Here is a 27,183-nt window from a genome sequence, read left to right as displayed (position 1 = left end):
GAGTGGACCTTTCAGTAAAGGGAGGCCAGTCTGCTAGATGGAGTTTCCAACGGGGTGGCCTCAGTGGAATGGAAGGAAAAGGTGATGTTCTTTTAATGATAGCAGGCATATGGTCACTATCATAGGGGTTCTCAATAACATTCCACTGAAAATCGCCAAAAAGAGATGGAGAGCACAGTGCCAGATCTAAGCAACTCATAGCTCCTGTGCTTGGGGAGTAGTAAGTTGCCGCACCGGTGTTTAAAAGGCATATGTCATTTGTTAGGATAAAATCTTCAAGCGTTTGACCCCTGTTGTCAGTAATTTTACTACCCCATAACGTGTTATGTGAATTAAAACCACCGCCTATTAAAAATGGTTCAGGTAGCTGGTTTACAATTAACTCTTGATCTCTTACGGTAAGATGTGTATGCGGCGGAATGTATACTGAACAAATGGTGATGGTTTTGTGAGCTAAAACGGTGACAGCAACGGCTTCTATGTGAGTGTTAATGGGAACTTCTCTGGGTGCTACACCACCTGACAGCCGGTTCGCCTGAGTACGGTCGTGCCGTACAACAGTGAAACCTTTTAAAATGTTTTTGTGTTTTTCGCCTAGGTTTGTTTTCTGTAAGCACAGGGCAACAGGAGAGAAGTTTATTAACAGGTGTTTAATGTCACCCAAGTTGTGTAAAAGCCCTCTACAATTCCAATGGATAATAAAAGCCATCTTAAAATGGAAAGATAAGAAATGGCACTACGGAAAAATTCAGAGGTGAGGTATAGGTGACATGGATTTAGAAAGAGGGTGGAGCAGTACTGCCTGCTTCCACCACGGGGGCGGGAGGGGTCACTGCGGCACCACTACACCCTTAGCTGGGTAACCCTTAGTATAGGTGCACAAATTCGCATTTATAAGGTACATTGTAACTAATGTATTATAAGTTACATTGTAACTAATACAAAATATAAGGTACATTGTAACCAATATAAAATAAAAGGTACATTGTTACCCTTGAAAAATATGCAGCTTTAGAGGTTACGCTGTACACCCTTAGCTGGGTAACCCTTAGTATAGGTGCACGAATTCGCATTTATAAGGTACATTGTAACTAATATATTATAAGTTACATTGTAACTAATACAAAATATAAGGTACGTTGTAACCATTATATTACAAGGTACATTGTTACCCTTGAAAAATATGCAGCTTTAGAGGTTACGCAGTAGTCCTTTATTTTCTAAAAGCAAATGTAACCTCTAAAGGATGTGTTAAATTTAGGGGTTACTTCAGTAACTTATACGGATATTTTCTTCTTGATTGCATTCTATTTTTATAGCCAAATTAGAAAATTTGCACTCTTCCACTACAAGATATTGCCATCTCGAATTGGGGCGATATTGTCATGCCTGCCAGCTGGCTATGTTCTCACCTCAGATTATGGTTATGCTGGTGTTTAAATTGTGGGACTATAAAAGAAGAGACTTTCACTGTCAATGCATTTCATTAAAGCTTTAAAGAGAGCATGTAATTTGCTCGTGTTGGTATCGACCCAAACATTTTTCTTTCAGTCCCATAATTCAAACTTCTACATGACAATCTGTGGCGAGAAGAAATCAGAGGCAACTGACAGGCATCACAATGTTGGCCCCATTCGAAATGCAGAACATTTTCAATCATGACGCCATGATAGATTTAATAGGTTAGCTATAACAATACAGCGCAATCACAATAAAGACATCTGAATAAATAGCCGAAGTAACCCCTAAATTTAACATAGCCTTTGGGGGACAGTTCCTGCTTGACTGCCAATATAACTCAGCTGTAAGTTTCTAACATATACTGCCTCTGAGTTAATGTCCCTCTAAAATATGTGGAAGCCAAAAATACCTTCAGTTCCTAGAGTATTACATACTTGTGCAGAAAAGCCACTATTTTTTAAAAATGCATCTTCCAAAGGCACAAAATTACTTGAAGTACAGTCAATGAAGAAAAACACTTGGGGAAGCAACATATGCATGAGTATTGTAGATTGGCCATAATAATTTAGTTCAGGTGTGCAAAAGCATACTGCAAAGCGCTGCTGGCAATAATATTGTGACAATGAGTTGGTTTAATGTAGTTGAAGGCAATGTCATTATTTCACTTCCTAACTATGCACCTAGCCTTTGTAATAAGCTGTTCCGTTTAATATTCTGTGAATGTTCTCGAAAAATAAGTTGGAGTACTCTCAGGTACGAAATTCTTTATTACAAGTTTTTTGTTCAACAAGGTCTGATACAAAAATACCATCCATGAGACCTGCCATATACAGTCATTGAAGCCCAACTGTGTGAAATGACAAACATCAGAATTGATGCTATTTAATAACTGCAATACTGGATTTCTGCACAGGCACAGATATATATACCGATCTGCTCACTGAGCAAAGGGCAAATAGAGTGCATTACATTTTGCAAAACAACCATCTGCGTGGGTGAGTTAAATGCTTAAGCTATGTTTATAAGAAATTCTGAGGCCTATGAATACACAAATGAAATAAAATTAACCAGCCTTCACCACAAGGGAGAGGAACAAATGACTAGAGCAAGTAAATGCACTGCTTGTGACTAGAAGTAAACAATGTATGACGTGAAAAAAACAGCTGTTTATGGTGTAAGCCCCTCCCACCTTTGGAGCTAACCAACCGCATTGAAGTAAATCACACACTATGTTGTTTTTTTCTTTCACTTCAGAGTTGGTGAAAAACATGGAAAGCAGCGCGAACAGCACTACTCCCTAGATTACATTTTTACTGCTTAGGAGCGCAAAGAGACGTTTCAGACGGGTAGAAAGCAGTCCTTTCACTAGCTTGTCTCCTGGCAGCACAACTTTTTGCACGAGAGCAAGCATTTGGTAAAATGCAAATGGATATTCTAGGTTCTTAACATAATATGCCAAAAGGCAAAAAATAAGTGCCCGTTGTATTTCAGACTTGGAGACAGTGATGACTTCGGCTTGGCTGCCAGCAAAAATACATATCTTGTGAGGAGCGCAGTGAATGTGAGGTGCTGTTACTTGGAGCTCATCAGCTGGCAATGCCATCTATGAAAAGAAATTAAAGATGACATAAACCACTGCCCGAAATTTATTTATGTAGTTTAGAACACGGCATGCATGTCGCATTTTCCCACATAATAAAACAAAGAGGTGTACTAACAAGGGCAAAAGGAGAGAAGTCAGCTAGGAAAGCTGGCACTAGTAAACCGGGCAGGTGTGTTACTCACAGTCAACATGCATTGACTGTGCCTTAGTTTGGATTTCCTAACTCACTGAAAACAACTAACGCTCAAAACTCGCATCTGTAGCCTAGTGTAGGTTGAGCCACTTCCCATGCGTTGTTTTCTTAATTGTTCGCATCTCTTACCAAAGTTTTCGTGGAAGAAATATCTCCACAAAAATAATGAATAAATTGCCTTCCTATCTGTTTAAAAAATTTTATTCAGCCCAGGATATAAGCAGAACTTATTCATCTTCTGACATCTGTAGCCCATTATTTAAATGCTCGTAAATGAAAGGCAAGAAGAGGTCACACAACAAGCAACACAATGCACAAGATCTTCTCCCACGGCATAGATGTAAACCACATATCGGCACCATAAATGGCATATTAACCAATATATATACATATATATATATGTCGGGCTGGTACTGGTAGTATAATAAAGAAAAAAGATGGTACGCCACACTGTTATTGCACAGTACATCTTCCGAACGTTTCGCTTTGTCAAAGGCTGGTCCACCAGTCAAAATGTACGTCGCACTTTTTTTTTATACGCACTCATGTTCACTATACTGACGTCACTACATATAAACGATCTGTCCAGACCAACAGTACTTGCAAGAAAACCTAAGCAACAACTATTACTATTAGAGCAAATTAAATCAATTTCATTTGATGCACATTAGGACACATGATTGTATCTGAGAGCTGATGAGAATCGTCGTAAAAAAGCAGGGCTGTTCAAGCAGCAGTACTTTCATATCGAATTCAAGTATAATAGAAAGATGAGCCCTGAATATAGAATCAAATCCATTATATATGCATGAACTAAAGTAAAGTGCGTAAATTGAGATTTTCTGTCATTTGGTTTCAAAGTTGTTGCAGTTGTCAGGATGACAAGCAACTTCAAAGAGAGGCACTAACTCAAATTCCTTTCATTTCTCAGGACACCTGCACTGTACCAGCATACCTCAGCTTATTCTGGAATATTGTGGTCACTTTGGTCTACGTCTGCATTCTTTTCAGCAAAGATGCATCCCAACGACACCACACGAGCGGTAAATATCTCTGAACGGCAAACCGGCCTCCAGTGACGAAGAACGTCTGCCGCGCGAGAGGTGTCTAATGTAGACGGAAATTCGGCCGGCGCACCGTCCGCCGCCACAGCCACCTTGCCGCCTCACGACCGACGGGACAATCGACGACCGCGAAGCTGCGCGCCTCCGCCACCGGCAACGCAAACGTCGGCTACAGCTTCTGTTCCACGCAAATCCCCGCAAAATAATTTCCACTACATAAAGTGATGCGTACATTGTACATGTTACGCAAAACAATATCCACTGCCAAACGTTAAACACGAACGAGAGCACGGATACCTGTACAGCTCATCTGCACTGCACGGCTCCCGACGGCAGACGACGGGCGCGGCTGTACTCGCATCACTGCCAACGTCGCCGCTAATATTAGCGTATTTTGTGCATTGCGTATAATTATTGCGAAGAGCGACAGCAACGGTATGAAATATAGCGGCTTGTGAGCGTCGGTGATTCATTCCGAAGCGCCATAAGCCTTCGCTTCGACGTGAACTGGAAAAGGCCTAGCGACGATATCGGCGCCGCCGAGCGATGAGCGGCGGTAAGGCTGCCGACGTTGCCATAACGACCACTCCTCGGTCGCTACTTCGCTGTACGGATGCGACACAAATGGGTCCCGGTAACATCATATGATCACATCCTATCTACGGCAAGTAAATCTCGCCGTTCGCGAGGAAAGCCGCCGTCGAACGGCGGCCCGCGAACGGCGCGCGGCGGCCTGCCGTGCCGGTAACGTGGACGAGCCTTAAAGTGTCGTTTTTGAGCGTGGAAGAAACACGGATGCATTTCCGCGCAAATTGCTGCTTACCCCTCTGCTTTCTCTCTCTTTTTTTTTTTTGCACTTCCCTGACATATAATGAAAGAAAAGCTGCAGCCTAGCTATATGCTGAATACAGAGAAACCAGTACAATGCAAGAACACTTACCAAGTTCGTCTATTTTCCCATGCGATCCGGGGCTGTGGTCGCAGTAGTCACAGCGAATGTTCGCCGACATGAGGACACTGAAGCGCTCACAGTCACAAAATGGCTCTTTGCAGCGGCCGCGCATTATCCCAAACAAGTCTCTGTTGGTCACTGCCATTGCCACTGACAAAATTGGCGCCGAAACTAGCAACAAAACGCACATACAGAACTCACAACGCCATGTTTGCAACTACTTCCCGTCATGCAATGCTAAAACTATATACGGAAACGCGGAGAGATGACATAAAAACATGGCCGCTACTTCTGTACTGAAGTACAGTAACTGAAGCACGATTCGGACATTCTGATCCGGCTGCACATATTCAAACGAAAACAGGTTTGTTGAGGGTAAAACAAAAACACAAACTTATGGACATAGTGCGCTCTTAGAAACAATGCTGCTGCATTGAACAGAATTATTCTTTATAGCTATCATGGTGGTAGAACTTCAGCCAACTGTACTTTTCATCTGTCTACACGGCTCCGTGGTAATGGAGCGGCTGTATGCGGCTTTTCCGTGATGGGTTTGCTGCGTTGACATGCATTGGCGCGTTGCGTCAACCGTGTTGCTGCTGTACAATATAGGGAAATGTGGCGTGTTGCAGACGTTGACTCGTACCGTTGCTGAGTGCACAAAAAATAATGGGAGAAACGTGCCAAGCGTTTTAATGATTGCGTTTTGTTTGCTCCGAATTCGCACCTCGGCTGCAGAGATTGTTTGCTAAAATGCTCAGTTAATATATCTTCCGTTGGGGCAACACTCATTAATTTCTTTGGACGCTTTCTAGGCAACGACGCATTGCGCTGGATGGCTCTAATATGAGGAAAATGTTCGTACATCAGTCTGCGATTGAGCTTGCTGCACCCATGCACCCAACCAAATTCGCACTGAGTAAACACGGCAAAAGGCCCTTCCAGGTTCCTACCATATAATAATTACAACCATGCTTCTTTTTTCTCGCCTCATGAAAAAGGCAGAAGTGCCAAAGGAGCATTATTTTATCATGTTATAAGCTAAATGTATGTCAAAAGGGCTCCCCAATCCGTGAATGTGAGACCCATAAGAAACAACAAAAACACTTGCGGCGGCATGTGTCGGCAGCGGCATGCGACGCCAACGAGATAGATTTCTGCAGGACACATGTAGGGTCTGTGAAAAGCGCTAATTGTATATAATACTTGCTCAGTCGATGGTTGTACTTCCGGAATCGTCATTATTCTTGCAGAGCGTTTTCCCGCGGCCTACTTCCGATATGCGGCTCTGCCGGCTCAATGAGTAATTTGTTCTCAGTCAAAATTTGCGACTGAACACCCGTACAAGTGCTTATCAAGTGGATCAACCATGTGTGCACGCAGGTAACTTATCCTGCGCTTTGTTAATGTGTAAATTGCGAACTTCCCCTCCCTATATAATGTCTCCGTGGGGTCTCGGTTAAGGGTTACAAAAATTCTATAGGTTACAATATAGAGGTTACATGCTGGCAGCAGATCAATGTAACTAATAAGCAGCACCCGTCTCACTCAGTTTCGTCATTGTAACCCTTAGCATGAGCAATATAATGAAAACATCAAAAGGACGGGCGAAGTAACCGTCATTTTATTCGTTACTCATGTTTATAGGTATACTTATAGGTTACCGAGATTAGAGTGTACGCGTGGGCTCGGAGGACTCCGGAGGCCTTTGTGACGCTGCCCCCGCCTGCGTCACATCGGCATAGCTTCTTCGCGGAAGGTACGATAGCCGCTTTCTGGCTTCAAAGAACGAATTTTTTTCTTTCACAGTTAGTGCAATTACTTCCTTTTCCTTTTTACAGCATGAGCAAGACCGCGAGCAGGCTGGATGGTCTCCTTTGCAGTTAATACAATATGGGGAAGAAGTGCAGTTTTTAAATTGATGATAATTGGAGCTGCATTTAGCACAGGTTGTTTGGCCTCGGCATGCATGTGAAGCTTGTCGGAACCTTTGGCACTTGAAACACCGTCTTGGGTTCGGGATATATGGTCTGACGCTTACTTTTACGTACCCTGCATCCAGAGAGATAGGCATTACGCTTGTTCCAAATGTAAGTATGACATGTTTTGTTGGGATTTCTTGGTCATTTCTGCGGGTGACAATTCTTTGTACTTTTGTCACGTTTTGCTCCTGGAAACCTTCAAGGAGTTCCTCATTGCTTAGGCCAATAAAGTCTTCCTCTGATATCACACCCCGGCTTGTATTCAGTGTTCTCTGTGGTCAAATTGTCACTGTCACGTCAACAATACTGGTAAGTTGTGAGAGCTGTTCCGCTTCATCTTTGTCATTTAGTTCTAGGGGGAGGGCCCCTCTAGATATTTTTTAGGCTTTGTATTTAGCTCCGATTTTGTATTTTAGACACCTGGCCACTAGGAATGGGGAGAGCCTTCTTACAGGGATGTTGTTTTCACTGTGCAGATCATATTACTTGGGAAATGATGGAGCGCTGCTCCGAAAAGAGGACTCGAATGGTGCTTCGGTGCGGCATCTTTTCAGACGCTGATCATAGAAAACAGAAGCTTGCGCTACCATGAGAAAAAAATTGGAGGACGCTTAAGCTTCGCCTTCAAGAGTGGAACGCGACAGCGTTCCCGTCGACCCGCCAAGGGGTGTAAGACAATGGGCTACGGTACAGCGACTACGTGCCCCGCATCGGACGCGGTGAGCGTCGAGCAACACAGCGTTCGGCGCGACAACGAAATGTGCGCCTGAGCAAGCGACGCACGCCTGAGCCTTAGAAACAGCTCGTTTCTAAGGCAACACCGCGTTCACTAGAGGCGCTTTTGTAGCGCTTTGAAGCATCGAACTCGTGGCTCAGTAGGGTGCGTCCGTGGGAGTCAGTAGGTGACGGACGTGTTAATCATGAGCTCCGTAGGAGCGGCTTCAGCGGCCCAGACGGGCCGCGGTAACAGGTTTTCTGCCTCGGACGACGAGTATCAAGTTGTTTTGCCTAGTCTGCCAACAGGGCGTTTTGTTTTGAATACCGTTTTTCTACACTGTGATATCAGGGCCCGCCCATACCGGGTGGAAGATTTTCGCGATGCGCTCGCTCAGTTATCGCTCCTGCCGGAAGTGGCTGCTCTCGGGGCCTACCGTATGAGCCATGTATGGGCCGTGACCTTCAAGGACAGCGACGCAGTGAAAAAGATTGTCAGCGTTGGAGATCTACAGGTCAAAAAGGGCCGGTGTCTCGTCATCGACCCCACCAACCAGGACGTACGCCTGAAAGTGCATTGGCTGCTGCCCAGCGTTCCTGACGAGGACGTACGTCTTGCCTTCGCGCCGTATGGAAAGGTCACCGACGTCGTTCGCGAGCGCTGGCGGGTTCACGGCGTGGCTGATAAGAACTCAACAACAAGACTGGTTACGCTGAAGTTGAAGCCGGGCGTAAAGCTCGACGATCTTCCGCATCAGGTGAGCGTCGCCGGGGAACTGGCTCTCGTGGTTGTGCCGGGCAGGGCTCCTCTATGCCTACGCTGCCACGGCACGGGCCACATTCGTCGCGAGTGCCGTATTCCACGGTGTGGTGCCTGCCGTCGTTTCGGTCATGAAGACAGTCAGTGCGAGCGCACGTACGCTAGCGTGACCGGACCTGTGGGCAACGAGGACAGCTCTGCCCTACTCATGGACGAGGCGGACATGGAAGACACGTCGTCCGCGCCGGGTGAAGCAGCTCATGTCGTGGCAAAGCCGGCGGTACGTCTTGAACAGGAGGAGAAACAAGTCGCTCAGGCTATGGCCACAGGACACCAACAAGCGACTGCAGAGGGCACCGTGGCCATGCCGAATGCTGAAGAGGAGATCCCACCGGAGACGGAGGTGACCTCCTGGCTCGTCGAACCTGAAGGCATGGACACCCTCACCGGCCCAACTAGCCAAACGACCGGGAAACGGCCCCACAACCAGACCGTTAGCCGGACGGCGAAACAGGATGACAGCGGCGGAGACGAGCCACCGCCCAAAGCGCCAGGTATAAGGAGGTCGACCTTGAAACTGCGGTCGAACATTACGGTCGATCCACGGCAGGCGGGTAAACCGCCTCCGTAATTTCGTGCTGTCAAGTTCCAGTGGGGTAGGGGGGGTTGGTGAGTGCAATGGCCGTCATCCTGAGCGCTAGTTTTTTAGAACCTTGCCAGGAAGGGGGGCCCAAGTTACACTTGAGTGCCCGTTCCGGAAGGTCGAGTTGCGTCTCCTTCAGAGGCATTAGACGTGATTACCGGCGCATCTTTATGACCACTCATCCTTGTGTAACTGTGATGGGCACCATCATACCGTGTAGCCATGGCGGTTAATATTCAAGGAACGCTACGTGTGGCCACGTTAAACGTAAGAGGGCTCAGTGCAAGAAGGCGGCAATGTCAGCTAAGTCGTCTCCTCTTGGATAATGACTTACATATAGTGGGAATCCAAGAAACAAAAATTGAGAGCCAAGAGGTAACAGACATAATGGTGTCCAATTTTCGTGCTCACTTTGATGTATGCGTTTGTCACGCTGTTGGTGGATCAGGCGGCTGCGCTATATTCTTACGAAATAATTTTGGCATTTCTGTGCAATCAGTTTTTTCGTGTGAAACTGGGCGTCTCTTAGTGGCTGATTTTTGTTTTCGTGATGTGGATTATCGTGCTATTTGTATCTATGCGCCGAATGTTGAAACGGATCGTCGATCTTTCTTTGAGCGTCTTGAAGCGTTCGTTAACTGTTCCAAGGTCGTAATATTGCTGGGAGATTTTAACTGTGTTTGCTATTCTGAAGACCGAGCAAAATGTTCACGCGTTCGTGATAAGAGTGCCGAATTTCTAAACGCAGTGGTGCATGATTGTGACCTGGAAGATGTGGGTAGTGTTTTTGCTAGCGGTACTCGCCCGCGATTTACCCACTTCCAGCGTGATAGCCACGCTCGATTAGATAGATTATACGTGTCAGCCGAATTAGTGCCCTTATGTTGTGAATATGATGTGCAAGCTGTAGCATACAGCGATCACTGTTTGGTAACTGCCACGTTCGGGAAAAGACAAAGCAAACACACCTTTAACTGGGATCTTTGGAAAATGAATGCGCAGTTGTTACATGACGATGTTTTTGTCGATGCTGTAGTGAAGGAACTAGAAAACCTGACTTCAGCCAAGCCAGTAAGCTTTGCCATTCAATGGGAAGAATTGAAACAGAGAGTCAAAATGTTAGCCATTCAAAGAAGCAGCGTCATTAGACACAAGCAGAAACAAGTAGAAACAAATCTTCGCCAGCAACTGCAATTTTTTATCAGCATGGAAAGTCTCGAGCCTGGTGTGTATGTTGACGAATTAAGGAAAGTGAAAACTGAACTAGAAAGGATAGATACAGAAAAATATAAAGCAGCACTTGTGAGATCAAGGTCTGAGAAGCTGTGGGCGGGAGAAATTCCAACGAAACGAGCCTTATCAGAGGAGAAAAGGTACGCATGTCGGAAGGAAATCCGCCAGCTAGCTAAAGGCAATCACGTTACGCGCGACAAAAATGACATCAAACAAGGGATCGCCGATCACTTTAAAGCAATATTAGGTCACCCGCGGGACCTTAAAGATAGCTACGAAAAAGAATTTCTCTCATTGATACCAAAGCTCGATGAAGAAGTTAGGACACGTCTGGAACTACCAATAAGCCTGAGTGAGATAGAGTGCGCAATAGATGAGTTGTCCATCGGTAAAGCGCCTGGGCCCGATGGCTTGGGAGCCACTTTCTATAAAACCTTCAAGTCTGCATTGGCCCGCGTTCTTCACGAAGTTATAAGTGAAGCGTTTGAGCGAAAAAGATTGCCCTTGTCTTTCACAACCTCATATATCGTGCTAATTCCGAAGAGTGATGATGAGGAAAAACTTTTGTTGCCAGGGTCATATCGCCCGATAAATCTAGCCAACGTCGACTATAAAATATTCACGAAGGCTTTGGCCAAACGATTGCAAAGTGTAATTAAAACATTGGTAGGGCCGCACCAGACTTGTGGCATTAAAGGCCGCAGTATCACAACAAATGTACACGTGGCTCGAAGTGTGCTTGAGTGTTGCGACGCGATTGGCGACCATGTCGCGATGATGCAGATCGATTTGGCAAAGGCTTTCGACCTTGTCTCGCACAAGGCTTTGGTCTGCATACTGGAACAAGCGAATGTTGGCAACGTCATAACGGAAGGCGTCATGATGGCGTACAGAGAATGCTCAACGCGCATTATTGTTAATGGGGAGCTCACCGATAGCTTTCGCGTGCGCTCGTCTGTGCGGCAAGGATGCCCGCTGTCGCCCCTTCTATTTGCTGCTTATCTCGAACCACTCTGTTTGGCGATCAGAAATAACGAGCGCATAGCAGGCTATCGGCTGCAGGCAGCACACGTAAAAATCTTGGCATATGCCGACGATATCGCGATTTTCTGCACAAACAAAGCGAGCATTAAGGAGGCCACGACTGTCGTTGAAAAGTTCTGCGATTCAACTGGAGCCCAGATAAACTGGGATAAGAGTTACGGCTTCTGGCATGGTAGTTGGAAAGACATGCCGGAGGCCCTTTATCGATTGAAGTGGTCGTCGTTACCAACGCAGTATTTGGGTGTGCCTCTCGGAAGTTACCGTGAACCTGAATCGTACTGGCTCGACCAAGCTTCGAAAGCAAAGGAAAAGGCTGACGGGTGGAGAGGAAAGCAATTGTCAATGTTTTCTAGAGCCACTGTCTGCAACCTCTTTTTAGTATCTAAGATATGGTACGTTATGAATGTGTTGTGTGCTGCGAGGGTAAGCGTACAAAAAATTCACCGAGTTTTCGCTACATTTATTTGGGCGTCTACCTGGGAGAGGATGAGTCGAACGAACTTCTTCCTCCCTGTCAAGAAAGGTGGGCTTGGTCTAACTCATTTGTTTCTGCGACAAGTCGTGTCACGTTTTGTGTTTTTACGGGATCAAAACGATCCGTTTCTCCGAACGGTGATACAGGTACGGCTGTGTAGACAAATTCCAGGATTCATTGTTTCGACCGCTCACAACATGCCAGGAGCTGTGACTGGTTACCTGCGTGAAGTGGTATGGTCATATAGGATGTTGAATGTACGTTTTTCACAGCAATACTTGTCAACCGTTACAAAGAAAAAACTATACAGAGATCTCGTGGACACGATGTTCCCTGCACCTTTGTACCGTCTTCCACACCGTGGAGGCCCAGGACAAGATGTCCTAAAGAGAGTGAAAAAAATGCCAATACGGCCGTCAGCTAAAACTTTCTTCTTCAACTTACACACAAACACACTTCCCGTTAAGACCTGGCTTCATGAAAAGGGTATATTCATCCCCTGGACAACTGACTGCTTATTATGCAAAAAACTGGAAACAATAGAACATGCATTCCTAGACTGCTGGGACGCCATCTTTCACTGGGATGTTCTGCAGAGAACATTGAAAAAACACTTACCCCTAGACCCATATGGAATACGCTTCTTACCGTTTGATAACACCGAGGATGTCCCTTATGACCTTATTATGGTCCTGAGCCTCCACGCAATGTGGAAAACTAGACTGCAATTCCAAAACGGAGACATTGCTGTTCGACCGACTCGGGAAAATTTCATTGAGAGTGTCGTGTGTGTGAGAGATGGTTTCAAAACGCAGCCTGATCCACCGCAATGGATCTCTGTATTTGATGAATTAGCGAAGTTGAAAAGATTTTAGTACCATGTTGACCAAAGTGTGGCTCACACGTTTTATTCTTTGTAAACCATGATTTAGAACGTCGAAGTCGGCAATAAAGAAAAAAAAAAAAAAAAAAAAAACTCGTGGCTCAGTGGTAACGTCTCCGTCTCACACTCCGGAGACCCTGGTTCGATTCCCACCCAGCCCATCTTGCAAGTTGTTTTTTATTCATGAAGTGCCTGCTGGGATTTATCGCTCACGGCCAACGCCACCGACACCGACGCCAACGCCGACGACACCGGCTTTTCTGCGACACGAGCTCCTTAACGCTGTCGCGTTAGAAGGTGTATGTTCGGCAACAGCGCCGACCGCCCACCACGGAGCCCATCGCGGGGACGCGCCAGAGCTTGTGTAAGAGTCTGCACGACGCCAGTCGTACGCCGTCACTATAACCAAATATGGTGTACCCCAAGGTAGGATAGCCACACATGGCTAACACTTGCCGCCAAGGAGAAAGGAAGTAAATAGACGAGAGAAGAAGACAGGAAAGGTCAAAAGTGAGAGAGAAAGACGAAAATTCGAGGGGAGAGAGACAGGAAAAGGCGACTGCCGATTTCCCCCGGATGGGTCAGTCCGGAGGTATCGTCTACGTGAAGCAGAGGCCAAAGAGGTGTGTTGCCTCCGCCGGGGGGCCTCAAAGGTCCGAACACCCGGCATCGGCTCAACCCCAGGATTCTACCTTTCCCCGGACACGACTAAGCCGCGCACGGCTACATGCGGGAGGGTCCAACCCTCCTGTGCTCGGGTACGTGGTGACGCTACACACCAAACGCCTGCTGACGCCTATGCCCCTGCGGGGGAACGAAGAGGAAACCAAGTTTGGTGCTTTGCTACAAGTACTGTTATTCTTCACTGGTAGTAAAAATTCTTAACTTTGCGCACTCTTCTTCACCTGCTGTACACCCGATATGTTGTTGACTTCGTATTTAACAAATACTTCGCGGCATTTAAATCTCGCTGTCTGTATTGCTGCTTTGGGAACCATTAAGAAGGGAAAAGAGGCGAACTTCCGTTATTTGCTTCGGCCTATGATCCTTATCGTTAGCTCTCCATCCCTCCACCCTCAATTTCCTAAACCTGCAGCCTACTGAAATCTACTGTAATTTCCTACGTGGCTCCTTGGGGGAAATAATTTCCGTGAATTCCGGATGCCGATATTTGGTTATCTGCTTCACAATAGTTCCAGTGGCGCATTGACCAGGACAGTCACAGTGTATTCAGCACCGTGCGCCTTTTGCCTCTCTCCCTCTAATCAGCAGCGAGTTTTTTCCGCATCCTTAACCTTGTGCTTGGCAAATATGTTTGTTAATAGTATACTTAATCTTAAGGCTGTGTTTGTATATTTAGGTGTCTGAAATTCATTGGTCGCGCCGTTGATTGTCAATCCATGACAAGAAACGCACTAGTATCTTAAAAACAATGAACGAAATGCATTAGCATGTCCAGATGGCATTCTCCCCCCCCCCCCAAAAAAAAATAGCAATAATAAAATTCCAACGGGACAAACCTTAGGCTGATATCTTTGTAAGCTATAGCTTTGGTCATTACAAGAGACACGTTGCACAATACCGTGACGAACGCATTCCCGCGTAACCACGCACTGTGCAACCTTGCAGAGCAAGCGATATCCTTATTCAACATTACAACGTGTTGAACCACAAGACAAGATGTGCTTGACGTTTAGAAGCGCGCCGTAGTGCCATAGCACGATGAGAAGAGCACTGCAAATATTTGGCGAAGAAAGCGTCCCGTGTCTTCCTTCTTAATCCTCAGCAAGAACACACACACATACACACACACACACACACACAAACACACACACACACACACACACACACACACACACACATATATATATATATATATATATAATATATATATTCAGCCAAGTTTCAGCCGAGACACGATATATATATATATATATATATATATATATATATCAGGCACATACCGTAGCACCTAGTGATATCTAGTGTCCTAAGTTCGCCGTGAAGGGCCGGAAACATACACACAAACATCAAAGTAAGGGGAAGAGAGGAAGAAAGCTAGCGCTTTAAAATTGGTGTCATTAAGTACGCCATCGCAACAAGCAGTACGTTTTCAGAGCAAGGTTTAATATAATATGCCACCAACTGTTCAGCTGAGCAAGAAGCTCAACATTACTTCCTTCCTGTACAAGACGGCTTCTGCATAAGTGGCTTTGTTTCGCGCTTGCACCACTTCAGGAAGCTTCGTGCTCGGGCGGGGCTTTCAGAGTACTGTCGTTTTAACATATGATTACACTACACACACGCATTCAGAAATAGAAGGCGGCGGGAGCCATTGCGACAGCGAAACACACGCGTGCTTCTAATCGGCAGTGCTTCTGTGTATGCGAGCAGTTAGGCACTCGTAAAAGACCTCTGCTAACCGTGCAACTTCCTACGTCAGTCGAGCGTGTTTCCATAATCACCGAACTCGCAGATATGTACAAACATATCTAAATTACGTTTCTGGAGAAAGAAGTTAAGCAAAGCTTTCGCACGGACGATTGCGACGCCTAATGCGCGATCCTTAATTGTCGGAATGGATAGCGTTGCTGCATAATGGCTGCATATGCAGGGTGCGTAACGCAGCTTCGTACTGATGCTTTGAGTGTATATAGAAGCGAGACACTCTACTGCTAATGGGGCCCCAGACTTCACCTCCGTTTGCAGATCTGATACCTCGTGGCGTTAGATTTTGAATGTATTTTTGGCATGCCAATTTGCGAATGCGATTTTTTTTAGCCCGAGTACGCGGTGAAACACTTCACTTGCTTTAAAAAAATGGATCGATAGGATGTAGGTAGTTTCAGCCAACTCGTGTCAATACTTCCACGTGTTTGTTTCGAAAATAAAACAAACTTAGTATTCTTCGCTGTCCTCTGGAGCAACTCCGGGTATTTTTACCATATGCATAGCTAATGATCTCAAAAAATAAATGACAAACTTTTATAATATTGCTCTACACAAAGCTTTCAATACAAAAATTGTAGAGCCTATTAAAAAAATATTCATATTATTTGGATATCTGTGCGCAATATTTTAAAAAAAGTACCACGAGACTCGGCACTTGCGCGGGGCGACATTGATGCTTAGAAACATGCTAACAACGAATGATCGATGGTAGCAGATCGATGACGCTGACCAAACACATGAATAGTCCGCAAGCAAAAATCATACTCCATGGTTACACCTGTCGTCTCCGATACATTGCCATGTGCTCTAGAAACCTCCTTGCCTTTTAAGCTGCAACGAAAAACCTGACTAAGCTTCAAAAATTGCGATACTTTATTCGGTCCTTTGGTGGCTACATTAGATTCAGTGCTTCAGAAGAAAAACTATCTCGGTAAATGCGCATGTCAGAACCACTGTACTCGGTCCATCTTCGTTGCTAAAGGACTGTTCTTGCCTTGGGTCCGGATTCAGCACCGATCACGCGTTAATAGTGCGCATGGGGACAATAATGCCGCGACGATAAGTACCTAATCATGTGGTACTTTCTCAAATCTCGCTGATATTTTTTTCAGCCCCGAAAAATTAAAACCACGCTAGCTGCCGTTACAACAACAAAAAAAAAAAGGTTACCTTGACATTTCTCCATGGGCTCTACACCTTCTTCATTCTAGATTTTGCGTTCGAATCTAAACATTGAACGTTGGTTAAGTACTTATTGTAAATAAAACCTAGGCTTACAGCAAATGCTATTCTCAGTCGTTCAAAAGGACACTGAATATCTTAAGTTGGCTGCTTTCTCGTGACACCCATGTGCAATATTTAAAGCTTGGCGCAAGCTAGCTGAAACACCCACTAAAAGTAGCAAAACCAAGAATATCTCAAACAAAGCAGAGCGCGATATGTGATAAATAGTTTTCCACGATTTGTCAATCCTCGGTCCATGGCCACGCGCGTCGATAGCATAGGAAGTAACGAGAGCATTATTCGGGTACCCCTAGCCGACAAGTCTCTGCCACCGAATATAGGCTTGCCGCTCAATGAAGCATAATGATGATAAATATAACAAGAAAGTAACTCCAACATTTTTTAGATTCATTGCACCTACTAATCCACTCGTAAACAAATGTGTCCGAAGAAAGTATTTTATTTCCGAAATAAACTAGAAATTGGTATGTGTCCGTTTGGTGACATCGTGCAATAATGTATTCCGGACCTCCGCTCGTTACTGTCGCTAGGTGTCCAGCGAACGCGTACCGATGGCTGTTTGCAACAACACCCGGCACCCTTCTATAAAAAAAGTTGAACTCCATTGATTCGGAGAAGATCGAGTCAAATTTCAGCATTTTAGGAAAACATCCCAATGCTGCTAACGCGCCATGTAAGCAGGAGGTCACGAACACAACTATGCCTGCTTAATTTTCGCGTGAGAAGCAAGATTTTGTGAAATTTCGCCCTTCTCTTTTGGAGAGCTATCATCGCATATACCATCAAAAATAACTAAGAGAAAGTCAGGAAGGCAAAAAAGTAGGAAACTTCCAACTTTTGACAAAAGAAGGTCGAATGTTATGCACTTTCACGTCATGTGACAACAAGGCCACGAGCGCGAATTCGAGTGCGTGCATAAGCAATGTGAAGATCTTCAAATGATCCTCATTGCTGCTTTTGCTGCTTTTGTACATAATTTTGTTCACGAGCACTGAGGACGTCCTTTTGCAGTCCCGCTGTTAATTTTACTCAGTGACGGTGGTACATACATTCTGTAATCTCAGGAGCGAATATATCTTGCAGTAGTATAATGACACATAGAAAACATATGTGCATTGCGATAGGTATAACAGTGTACCAAGAGTCTGTCGTAATAATGGCGGTGCGTGAGGTATATTGCTGCTTTTCAAAACCAAATTGCAGCGGTTAATCTCGACTCCAAGACGGCTATTAGGAATTTCACAAAGGGCTGGGTCTCCACCGAGGCGGCCAAAATCCTGAACCACAGAGCGGAAGACTTTAAGAACGGCACAATTACACCCAAATACCTCAAATGAATCCCGGCACATATGGGAGAAGTTACCATGAATGCCCCTTTCAACCTCAACGAGAAGGCCCACCGAGTCGCGCGAAAACTAAACCACCGCGGCACGGACAGTGACGGCCCAACACCCCGCAACCCTCGGGGAAGGGGGAAGGACTGCGGCGGAGGCGATGGAGAAGACGGAGGAGGCGACGACGACGAAGAAGCGATAAAAGACGACAGGGACAGACTGGTCACGTACCACGACATACTGACACACTACACGAAACAAAGAGAAGCATACCCACAACCCCACAAACAACTCGACAGGTCTCAAGAAACAGATTGGAGAAGATTGCAAACCAGAACGTTCCGAAACCCAGTACACTTAAACAGAATAAATTCAACACAATATCCAGACGCAAGCTGCAAGCTCTGCAAACACGAACACGCAGACATGGCACACATCTTGTGGAAGTGCACACAGATCAGTCCAGTATACGTAGAGGACAAGATAGAACCGGACCTTCTCGAGGAGCGATGGCTAAGCGCTCTGACTAGCTCAGAACTACACGACCAATTATGGGCTATCCAGCGGGCCCGGGCAGCGGTGAAAAGGCTATGCCTCACCGCACACAATGCCCGGGTTGCCTGAGCCCAGGCTGGCAACCTCGCAGGTCCTTTTTCCATTAAAGTTTTTTTCGTCCATCCGTCTCGCATCCGAAAGAAGTTGCAAGAATAAATTTCAGGAGTTTTGCATCATGTTCTCATTGACCATTATAGGCACGTTTCTGGCGGCAACAAAATATTTTTACCGTTCCAATTGCCAAAAATACCGCGTTATGCTGGACCACTTCGTGATTTTTTGAAAACGATCATTCGCTGCTTTTTTGAGTATCTCACAAACACATGTCATCCTATGAATGCGCATGCCCCGTAATGTTGTGAGCTGAACGAGTTTTTCATTTCACGGGTACAGCTGCATGGATGAACTAGCGCAGTAATCGACCGCAGAAGCAGACGGCTTGCCTTTAGGTCTGGGTGCCTACCACCCCGAACTCTCACGAAATAGGTAAAATTACTAAGGATCCCTGCATTAGCTTCAATGAATCAGTCACCCTGCGTGTCTTTCCGTTTAAGGTGATATCAAGAGCACGTATTCTTTGCCTACGGTGAATATTGAAAGTTGACATGTCGCTCAACTAGATAAATGTTGTCAAATGGCTCTTCTAGCGAAGCTGGGTCTTCCATGGCTACAAGGTTATTAAAGAGCCTAATACCACACACATCACGTCTCTTGGGCCGGCAGTGGCAGGAAGCTTATAGAGAGAGTCTTGAACAGGCAGGGGTCGCGCACAAGGTGTCATATACCTTCCTTGAAATTACAAATGAAGAAGACATTACCATTGAGCAAGAAAACAACAGCACTAAATACTGGTCCTCGTAAAGTTTCTAGGGGTTGACAAAATATCTCCCTACACAAGCAAACAAAACATTAGTAGGTCGCGCAGTTAAGCGCGAAATGACAGTCTTTTCTGGAAGACTCGTACGCAAATTTTACTGTAGGTTCTACACAGACGCATCAATTCACAAAGGTCGTCCATTCACAGCATTTCTGTTTACGCAGAGCCTGAAGCACCGCGATTTTCTTGAACAGTATAATACTGCATGCTTAACATCTGCAGCAGTGTTCAGCAACAATATTGCGCCGAAGTATGTAGTACAAAATCAAACACAGCCATCGGCTTTTCTCCTGAGCGAATTCCGGGGACTCGAAGCCGGTTGTCAGCGCCTACGCTGACCAACAACTATTTTGTTAAATGTTTTTAGCCCATGAAGTCACACATACGAAAAGGACAATGATGTTTTGGTAAATTCCATCACACATTTCACACATTCGTGTCTCAGGAAACAAGGCCGATGACGCTCTTGCCACAACACACACACTTGCTTTCAGTGACCATACCATATGCTAATTCGACGACGCCCGACTGTCATTGTACGCCGGCACCTACAACTTTCAAACTCGAATAAAATCAAATTATCAAATCAAATTAAATCACTTTATTTCAGGGCATTTCCTGCGAAAACAGAGACTAAAGGCTGAAACAGCCTGACTGGGCCCCTGGCCCCGTTCAGTTCACACAGCATTTACGCGTACAATAACGTACAGTATACAATAAGGTGGACATTATATGAAAATTGCAGTTGAACCCAATCTACAGCCGAAAAAGGGAAAAAAAGTGGCTTCTAATACATCAGATAACAAGTATGAGAAGCATACATGTGCACACGGATCACGCAGATAGATATACATATACAAAAAGTTCCCACATGATTCATGTGTTATATAGCTAGTAGGCCTTTTTATTATGTTACAGATATGTAGAGAACAATTATGTACCAGTACATTGTGCGTACTAAACGAAAAGAAGAATAATTTAGAAATGCTAGGTATAAAGTGGAAACTAATGTAAAACAGTCTACTATACACATGATGTTGTGACAAGAAACATTTTGTACATTATTTTAAGTTTACCACGGCTATCTGTCCAATTAATTATGTCTTTCTGTTTATTTAGAATCTGTATAGCTTGATATGTTACCGATTGTCTCCCGCAATTTGTCCTAATCTTCGGAAGCCTCCTCCTACGCTGCCTAAACCGATACTGATGTTCAACTACCATATCAATGTCCTTGTATATGTTTGTGGCGTGTATATGTTGCACTAATTTATGAAGATAAACTCGATTGTTCATAAGCATGTTGTGTTTCACAAATAACGTAAGTCACTGATATCTCCTACATAACTTTCAGGAATACGTAGCACGTGCTTTTGTAATACCGTTAACTTATTATAGTTGCGCTGAGTGGTGGACCCCCGTACTAGCGAACAGTAGGTAATCTTAGAATATACTAGAGTGTAATAAAGAGTTTTTTTCGCTGAAGAGGTATTAATGTAGAAAACTTTCTAATGCATCCTATTTATCGAGCTATATCGACTACCAAATGGTCCACATGACATGACCATGCCAAAGACTCTTGAAACCAAACGCCTAGGAATTCTTGCTGAGGTGTTTGGTGAATACTCTCGGTTCCATACGTAATATGCATGAGATGTTGGTCGCGTTTATTTGGAGGAGAAAAGAATGATGTTTTTGGTTTTAGAGGCATTTAATAGTAGACGATTATCATTTAGCCATTCGGATAGGTTTTGTATTTAATGATTAGTCTTTTCTTGGAGTTCACGTTTCGTCTGCGAAGTAAAAAATATGTTAGTATTGTCCGCAAACATGACTATATCAAGGGTGTTGTCAATCTCAGTTATGTCATTAATGTATAACAAAAACAGGGTAGGGCCTAATATTGATCCTTGTGTAAGGAAGAAGAAGTGCGCCGTGCCGAGCTCCGCAGCCGGATCGCCAGCGCTACTGAAGTGGGGCTCGGGCTAGACGCTGTTCCTGGTGTGTGACTGGCTAAGCCTACGCTGCTGCGTCTTCTTGTCCGCGTCTTTCGTGTCGTCCACGGCCGTGTCGGACTTCTTTGCCATAATTGGTGGAGGTTTGCTGGGTCTCCTGCAATCCTGGAATTGCGCAGCCGGACTCTCCCTGCCATCATGACCACCGAAAGCGCCACGAGCTTACCACCACCTGCTCCCCAGTATACCGTATGCCCCGGCACGTTCCGCCAGCGGGACCCTCCTATCTTCAGCGGCACTGACGACCATGACGTTGATGACTGGCTCTCATCATACGAACGCGTCAGTCGGAACAACAAATGGGATGACATTACTAAATTGACCACCGTCCCTTTCTACCTCACCGGAATAGCCCACTTGTGGTTTCGGAACCACGAAAGTGAAGTCCCAAGCTGGGCGATGTTTAAGACAAAGTTCAGCGAGGTCTTCGGCCGCCCTGCTGTTCAAAAGCTTCGTGCCGAACAGCGTCTGCAGTCGCGCTCTCAGCAGCCTGGTGAGAACTTTACCAGCTACATCGAAGATGTCATCGATCTCTGTAAACGCGTCGATGCATCCATGACTGAGTGCAATAAAATCAAGCATATTATGAAGGGTATCGACGAGGACGCGTTTCAGATGCTCATCTCAAAGAGCCCCTCTACTGTTGCCCAAGTTATTGAACTGTGCCAAAGCTATGACGAGCTCCGCCGTCAACGCCTCCTCACCCGCCGTCCTGTTCCCCATCAGGAATCGTTGTCCGGCTTGACCTCTCCTTTTCCTGATGCCACCCTCCTCTCGCAAATCAAGGCTTTCGTCCGGGAAGAAGTTGCTCGCCAGCTCTCCCTCATCTCCAATCCACCGGAGTCAAGTTCGTCCCTTAGTCCGACCCTACGACACGTTATAGAAGAACAAGTGTCCGAGGCCCTTCCTCAGGAACGGGCGCCTCAACTCACCGCCCCATTGACTTACGCCGACGCCGTCGCACGACCACGACCACCGACCTTCCGGGCTCCGCCTCCAATGCCTAGCCCTGTTTTTACCCCCACGCCGCCACGACCTCCAGTCCATCGAGTAATGAATCCCTGGCGTACAGCGGACAATCGGCCCATCTGCTATTCGTGCGGTATTCCCGGTCACGTTGCACGCCTGTGCCGCCGCCGTCCACTTCATCCACGTGACGACCCACGCACAGCCGCGTACGACCATCCGTTGCCTTACGCTCCTGACCGCGATTTACCCCTTCCCCGCCAAAGCCTTCGTCAAGTTTCTGACCGCCGTTCTCCTTCTCCTCGTCGTCGCTCGCCCTCCCCGATGCGTCGACGTCCCTCTCCTGCTGACACGGAAAACTAAGTGGCGCAGTTCCTGAGGCAAGAACTGCGTCATCGCCGCAACGCTTAAGCCCTCTTCTTTCGCCGCCTAACGTTATTGATGTCGCTGTTGAAGGTGTCTCTGTGCTTGCCCTCATTGACACAGGTGCCGCCATATCTGTAATTGCCGAAAAACTTTGCCGCTCAATACGAAAAGTCACGACGCCTTTCTTCGGTCCTTTACTCCGCACGGCCACAGCACAGCACGTCCAGCCGGTGGCTGCGTGTACCGCCAGACTTGAAATTCAAGGTGTGCTCTACACAGTCGAGTTCGTCGTTCTTCCCCACTGTTCCCACGATATTATTTTAGGTTGGGACTTTCTCTCCCGTCACCAAGCTGTTATTGATTGCTCCCGTGCAGAAGTCGCCTTCTCTTCGCTTGGCAATGCCATATTTGATGACGTTTCGCTTTCCTGCACCAAGTTGTCCCTCACTGACGACATCCTAATACCTCCACACGCATCCGTTCTGGCATCTGTATCCTGTTCCGTTGCCTCCGACGCCACCGTACTCTTTATACCTTCAACTGCTTTCGTTCATCGCCACCTCTCACCACTCCCAACTGCGCTGCTTGGCCTTCAAGCTGGCGCGACTCACCTTCCTGTATACAATTACTTCCCGTTCCCGATTACGTTGCTTCGCGGTGAATCTCTCGGCACTGTGGAGCCTTACGACACGATTACCACGTTGCAACTTCCTATTGGATCGTCAGAAGTCAGCACCCTCTACTGTAGTCCCGTGACTGCCACGTCGCCTGAGGACGTTTTCAACCATGTCATCGACAATGCCTTAAACCCCAAGCAACGCCATGACCTTCTTCGTCTCCTCGAGAAATTTCGTCCTGCTTTTGACAGCCATACCACTTCTCTGGGCCGAACGACGACTGTATGTCACCGGATTGACACCGGTTCTCACTCACCGCTACGGCAGCGACCATACCGCGTATCGTCGACCGAACGGCGCGTCATTGACGAGCAAGTAGGTGACATGCTAAAGCGTGGCGTCATTGAACCATCCGACAGCCCATGGGCATCGCCAGTAGTCTTAGTTAAAAAGAAAGATGGCTCGATCCGCTTTTGTGTAGATTACCGTCGCCTAAACAAAATAACCCGAAAGGATGTTTATCCATTGCCGCGGATCGACGACGCCCTAGACTGCTTACAAGGCGCAGAGTTCTTTTCCTCCCTCGATCTGCGCTCTGGTTATTGGCAGGTGCCTATGGCTGCAGACGATAAGCCTAAAACTGCTTTCATCACACCAGATGGCCTATACGAATTTCGTGTGATGCCATTCGGACTTTGCAACGCGCCCGCGACTTTTGAGCGGATGATGGACACTATTCTCCGAGGCCTCAAATGGAACACGTGCCTGTGTTATTTGGATGATGTAGTAGTGTTTGCACCCGATTTTCCTACTCACCTTCATCGCTTGGAGCAGGTTTTACGCTGTCTCAGTGACGCTGGCCTCCAACTAAACCTGAGGAAATGCCACTTTGGCGCACGCAAGCTGACAATTCTCGGACATGTCGTGTCGAAGGACGGCGTTCTCCCTGATGCCGCTAAGCTCCGTGCTGTTACAGAATTCCCGAGGCCAACGTCACTAAAAGACTTGCGCAGTTTCATTGGCCTCTGCTCGTATTTCCGCCGCTTTATTCGAAATTTCGCTTCGATTATGGCACCACTGACAGAGCTTCTTCGAGGAGACCCCAATCTTTCCTCATGGTCCCCGGCTTGCGATCATGCCTTTGCGACGCTACGTCGCCTCCTCACAACACCACCGATACTACGCCATTTCGACCCAACTGCTCCCACAGAACTCCATACGGATGCTAGCGGTGTTGGTCTTGGCGCTGTGCTCGCCCAGCGAAAGCCCGGCTGCCAAGAATATGTTGTTGCTTACGCGAGCCGCACTCTGACGAAAGCTGAAGCCAACTATTCCGTCACGGAAAAAGAATGTCTCGCGATCATCTGGGCCATCACAAAATTTCGCCCATACCTGTACGGCCGGCCCTTCGATGTCGTTACCGATCACCACGCACTTTGCTGGTTGTCGTCTCTCAAGGATCCCTGCGGCCGCCTAGCCCGGTGGGCACTGAGGCTCCAAGAGTACGATATCCGGGTTGTCTACCGCTCAGGCAAGAAGCACGCCGATGCCGATGCTCTTTCGCGCTCGCCTGTCCACGCCGACATTGTCAGTGTGTCCGTCCTAGACGACCCACTTCTCCCATTCGCTTCTGTCGACATGGCTTTGGAGCAGCGCAAGGACTCCTGGATTTCATCTTTGATTGATTACATCTCTAATTCACCTACACGCCCACCATCCCGAGCGTTACGCCGACAAGCTTCGCACTTCGCCATCCGCGACGGAATTGTCTATCGCCGTAACTACAGTTCCGACGGCCGCAAATGGCTGCTTGTAATACCTCGGCAGCTCCGCACTGATGTATGCGCCGCTTTCCACGCCGACCCTCAGTGCGCGCACGCTGGTCTCTTCAAGACCTACACCAGACTACGTCATAGGTTTTATTGGCGTGGTATGTACACATTTGTGCAAAAGTACATTCGCTCTTGCACAGAATGTCAACGGCGGAAGCCTGATCCTTGCCGCCCTTCTGGACCAATGCAACCTTTGCCGTGCCCTTCGCGACCCTTTGACCGGGTTGGGATAGACCTCTACGGGCCTCTGCCATACACAGCTGCTGGCAATCGTTGGGTCATTGTAGCTGTAGACCATCTCACGAGGTATGCAGAAACGGCCGCTCTGCCAGCCGCGACGGCTCGTGACGTTGCCTCCTTTCTCCTTCAACGCTTCGTTCTACGTCACGGCGCTCCCCGCGAACTCCTGAGCGACCGTGGCCGCGTCTTTCTCGCCGATGTCATTCAAGAACTTCTCGCTGAATGCCGCATTATTCATCGCTGTACCACCGCATATCACCCGCAAACAAACGGATTGACAGAGCGCTTTAACCGAACTCTTGGCGACATGCTTTCGATGTATGTCGCCTCCAACCACACCAACTGGGACCTCATCCTTCCCTATGTCACGTACGCCTACAACACGGCACCCCAGTCAACGACGGGCTTTTCTCCCTTCTTTCTTCTATATGGCCGCGAACCATCATTTCCCATTGACACTATTCTCCCTTACCGTCCCGACTTATCAGAAGGTACACCGGTTTCCGAAGCCGCCCGGTATGCAGAAGAATGTCGGCAACTAGCTCGCTCCCTTACAACACAAGAACAAGCGCTACAGAAATTTCGTCATGACGACGGGCGCCCCCACCACCAGTTTTCGCCTGACGCTCTTGTTTGGTTGTGGGTGCCTCCTACTTCGACACAAGGTGTCTCTTCCAAGTTTGTATCCCGTTACCATGGACCTTACCGGGTTCTACGCCAAACTTCTCCGGTGAACTACGTTATCGAACCTCTGACGCCCCCTACGGACCTGCGTCGCCGAGGCCGTGAAATTGTGCACGCAGATCGGCTCAAGCCGTATCACGAGCCCTTCGTCCTCACGACGCCTTAGGCCTCCTGTGCAGCTCCGTCTTCAGCGAGGGGGGAAGTTGTAAGGAAGAAGAAGTGCGCCGTGCCGAGCTCCGCAGCCGGATCGCCAGCGCTACTGAAGTGGGGCTCGGGCTAGACGCTGTTCCTGGTGTGTGACTGGCTAAGCCTACGCTGCTGCGTCTTCTTGTCCGCGTCTTTCGTGTCGTCCACGGCCGTGTCGGACTTCTTTGCCATACTTGGAGTACTCCATTTGTTACATTTAACGATATCGAGAAATAATTATTAACATCGGTATATTAGAAGCGTTTCTCAAGATAGCTGTTTAGTAATTTTAATGACATTGCACGTATTCCATAACATTGCAGTTTTAGAAGTAGAATACCATGATTCACCGAATCAAACGCTTTTCGCTAATCTATACAGAGCCCTAATGTACAATCCTTATTTTCTATACCTTGAATGATTTTCTCCTTTGCACGAAGTAGCGCTTGTTCAGCTGACTTGTGTTTTTGAAATCCAAATTGCGAACTAGATATAATATTATATTTCTCTAACAACTTTGTTATGCGATCATTATTTGCCCTCTCAAAGACTTTTGATAAAACACGTAATAACGACATTGGCCGATAATTTGTAAGGACGTTTTCGTCTGCGGATTTGTGTATCGGAACAACCCTTGCTATTTTCAGTTGGTGAGGGAAGATACCAGTATCGAACATTAAGTTAATAATATGGGTGAGAACGTTTTCTTTAGTAACTTGGAAACATACTTTATTGGTTCAGCCCTAAATTCGTCATAACCAGCGGCGACATTTTTTATTCTATTAAGTAACTCTTCAGTCTCCTGCGT

Source organism: Dermacentor andersoni, chromosome 5 (assembly GCF_023375885.2).
Source record: "Dermacentor andersoni chromosome 5, qqDerAnde1_hic_scaffold, whole genome shotgun sequence".
Taxonomy (NCBI): Eukaryota; Metazoa; Arthropoda; class Arachnida; order Ixodida; family Ixodidae; genus Dermacentor; species Dermacentor andersoni.
The sequence above is the reverse complement of the archived record's forward strand: the minus strand, read 5'-3'. Positions refer to the sequence as shown.